Below are 4,317 nucleotides of genomic sequence, written 5' to 3'. Positions count from 1 at the left end.
CTGCATAGAAACAGGCCCTTTGGCCTATCTAGTCCATGCCAAAACCATGTACCTATCCATGTACCTATCCAAAATTCTCTTAAATGTTGAAATCGCGACTGCATGCACCACTTACGCTGGCTGCTCACTCCACACTCTCAGGACCCTCTTGAGTGAAGAAGTTTCCCTCATTTCCCCTTTAAATTTTTCACCTTCCACCCTTAACCCATAACCTCTAGTTGTAGTCTCACCCAACTCAGTGGAAAAAGCCTGCTTATATTTACTATATCTCTACCCCTCATAATTTTGTATATCTCTATCAAACCTCCTCTCAGTCTTCTACATTCCAAGGAATAAAGTCCAAACCTATTTAATCTTTTCATATTACTCCAATCCTCCAGATTCAGCAACATCTTTGTAAATTTTCTCTGTATTCTTTCAACCTTATTTACATCTTTCCTGTAGGTCGGTGACCAAAACTGCACTCAATACTCCAAATTAGACCTCATCCATGTCTTATACAATGTCTTGTTAATCTGTATTTGACACAACAATCAGAATAATTAACAGCACTTGGAATTATAAATGATTATGTAATGCCTTTTGAACTTCTGCCCACAGAAATTGTAACCTCAAAAGATTGAATATGATTATTACTGAAAATTAATTGATTCTTCATTAGAAAGTAATCATGATTGGACACTAAATTCCTCACATTCCCAACTGTAACAGCTCGCTTTAGTACATCTCCGCTAATTAAGGCAAAAAACATCTTAGCATATGTTATCAAGAATATTCTAGGTAAAGCCAGGAGACTTGTTTCTTGCTTTAATCAGTTCCGCTATACGTTCCAGTATTAAGCAGGTTAAGGTATTCATTGGCACCAGAGCGAAAGGAAACGTTAGAGGTCGTTTTTCGTATATGCTACATTTATTTGTCTATTACTTGTTGCCAGCTCCTGCAAGATTTTTTAACTCATTTGATTTATAACTTCACACAAATCAAGTGGCGGTGTCATTAAAGAAATGCCAAAGGATTGCATCAGTACATTTAACATAATTCATGTGGTCTCTTCAGCTTAGCTCAAATGTATTGTTAAACAGAACAGCATCAAATGGAAAAATATAGTCTACACCCACACATAGATGACGTCACCTTGTGGTTAGTGAAAAATCATTAATTTATATTCATTCTGGTCTCTATATTTTCAACAGACATCCTAATATAATTGTGCCAAGATGAGGCCACCCTCAGCGTAAAGGAACACACCTTATATTCCATTTGGGTAGCCTCCAACCTGATAGCATGAATATCAGTTTTTCCTTCCAGTAAAAAAACTTACCCCCCCTTCCTTTATTCCCCAATATGACCTTTCACCTCTTCTCACCTGCCTATCGCTTCTCCCTGGGTTCCATTTCTCCTATAGTCCATTCTCCTCTCCTATCAGATTCCTTCCTCTCTGGCCCTTAACCTTTCCCACTCACCTGGCCTCAACTATCATCTTCTAGCTCTCCTTCCTTCCCCTACCTTTTTATTCTGGCATCTCAAAGAAGTGTCTCAGCCTAAAACGTCGACTGTTTATTCATTTCCATAGATGCTGCCTGACCTGCTGAGTTCCTCCAGCGTTTTATGTTGCAAGTATATCTGCAGTGTTCATCACATGTCAAATTAAATTATTACAATAAATACTTTATATGCATCAAGTATATCTGATGAAGAGTTCTGTAAAGATCTGTTGTAAACTTAATCCAAAATTGGCAGAGAAAATCCATGTCATTAGTAACTTCCATGTTTAAGGTAAGATTAGTTTTACTTGTCATATGTATATTGAAACATTGAAACATGCAGTACAAAGAGCATTGCTTTGCATTACTGCCCAACACAATCTGAGGATGTGCTGCTAAGGGCCTACAAGTGTCACCATGCTTCCTGTGCTAACACTGTGCGCCCACAGTTCACTAATCCCAACCCGTCCACCTTTAGAATGTAGGGGGGTACCCAGAGGAAACATGCGCAGTCAAGTACAAACTCCCTACAGACAGCAGTGGGAACCGAACCCTGATCAGAGATTGCTAACACAGTAAAGAGATTGAGCTAAACGCTCCACTACCATGTCACTCTAGTTTGTTCATTACGTGCCATGTCATATGCTGTGGGCATGGTCTTTCTAGACCATGATTGTTCTTGGCAAATCTTTTTACAGAAGTGGTTAGACATTTCCTTCTTCTGGGCAGTGTCTCTATAAGACGGGTGACCCCAGCCATTATCAATACTCTTCAGAGATTATCTGCCTGGCGTCAGTGGTCACATAATCAGGACTAGTGATATGCACCAGTTGCTCACAAAACCATCCACTACCTGATCCCATGGTTTCAAGTGACCCTGATCAAGGGCTAAATAAGTGTTACATGTTGCCCAAAGGTGACCTGCAGGCTATGGAGGGTAGGAGTGCCTTACACCTCCTTTGGTAGAGACATATCTCCACCCCACCATCCAGCCATCCCTATTAATGAAGAAATATTAATGCAGTATTTCCTTTGAAGGTGTTGATTTGGAACACTTCAACATCTCACATCCATTTTCTTAGCTTTAGACCGCAGTCCAAGTGGAACAGCTTGTGTCACAGGAATTACGAGATTTTTTTCACTTTCTAGTAGTGTTTTTGATAGCTTAACAACAGTCAAAGACAACAGTACTAGGCACATTGAATAAGGTGGCCATAATGAACGGAGGTTACCAATTTCAGGTACATTTTCAGCATTGTGAATGGATTTCCACACCTACAGCACAGCTAGCTTCTCTAAGTTGGGAATGGATTTCAAACAAACTGGCCTGTTTCCAACCACTTAAATAGCCCGTGACATATTGCTATGTCGAATTCCAAGTTGGCAGAAGAAGAACAATATTTCACCAATCGTAGTGAACTGAGAGCAGTGTAATTTTTTACTTCTCATGAGGTAACAATTAGTTGAGGAGCAACAAAGATAATATTATTTTAGGCTGTAGATGCAGAACATTCTGGAAAGAGCAATGGGTGCAAAATTTGGCCACAGAAATTTACCTCACAATTAATTAGCTAATCATGAACATACAATTGTAGCATCAAATGTGAAGTGACGTACCTTGCTAGGTCAAATGTAGGGAGACAGTACACTGTCTCTTATACAAGACCCTTAACGGTGTTGATGAGTAGAGAAATCTTGGGGTCCAGGTTCATAGCTCCCTGAAAGTGCCTACACAGGTTGATAAGGTGGTTAAGAAGGCATATGGCATTCCTGCCTTTATTAGTCAAGGCATTGACTTCAAAAATCAGGAAGTTATGTTGCAGATATATAAATCTTGAGTTAGGCCCTATCTGGGGTGTTGCCTACAGTTCTGGTCATCTTATTATAGATTTACCAGCATGCTCTCTGGATTAGGTGGCATGCACTATAACCAGAGGGTGGACAAACTTGGGTTGTTTTCTCTGGAGCTGAGGGGAGATCTGTTAGAGGTTTATAAGATTATGAGAGGCATGGATAGAGTGGATAGGCAATATATTTATCCCAGGGTAGAAATGTCTAATACCAAAAGGCAAACAAAATAGAATCTGCAGATGCTGGAAATCTGAGCAACACACACAAAATGCTGGAGGAACTCAGCCGGCCAGGCAAAATCTATGGAAAAAAAGTACAGTTGATGTTTCGAGCCACAACCCTTTGGCAGGACTGCAGGAAAAAAAGCCGAGGAGTAGATTTAAAAGGTGAGGGGAGGGAAGAGAGAACCACCAGGTGAGAGGTGAAACCTGGAGCGGGAGGGATGAAGTACAAAGCTGGGAGGTTGATTAGTGAAAGAGGAAGAATGCCTTGGAAGGAGCACCCAAGGGAGGCGATGGGTGGGCAAGGAGATGAGGTGAGAGAGGGAAAAGGGGATGGGAACTGGAGTGGGGGTGGGGTTGGGGGGGGTCATTACTGGAAGTTTGAGAAGTCAATGCTCACGCCATCAGGTAGGAGACTAACCTAAAGGAATATAAGGTGTTGTTCCTACACCTAAGTGTGGCCTCATCACTACAGTGGAGGAAGCCATGATGGATGGAGATATTAGAATGGGAAGGGGAATTAAAATGGATGGCCACTGGGAGATCCCACTAGTTCTTGTGGACAGAGTGTAAATGCTCCGCGAAGCGGTCTTCCAGTCTACATCAGGTCTCACCGATGTACAGGAGGCCACACCGGGAGCACCGAGGCACAGTAAATGATCCCAAAAGACTCACAGGTGAAGTGTCACCTCACCTGGAAGGACTGTTTAGGGCCCTGGATAGTAGTGAGGGTGGAGGTGTAGGGGTAGATGTGGCACTTG

Source organism: Hemitrygon akajei, chromosome 2 (assembly GCF_048418815.1).
Source record: "Hemitrygon akajei chromosome 2, sHemAka1.3, whole genome shotgun sequence".
Lineage (NCBI taxonomy): Eukaryota > Metazoa > Chordata > Chondrichthyes > Myliobatiformes > Dasyatidae > Hemitrygon > Hemitrygon akajei.
This window is presented reverse-complemented; position numbering follows the sequence as displayed.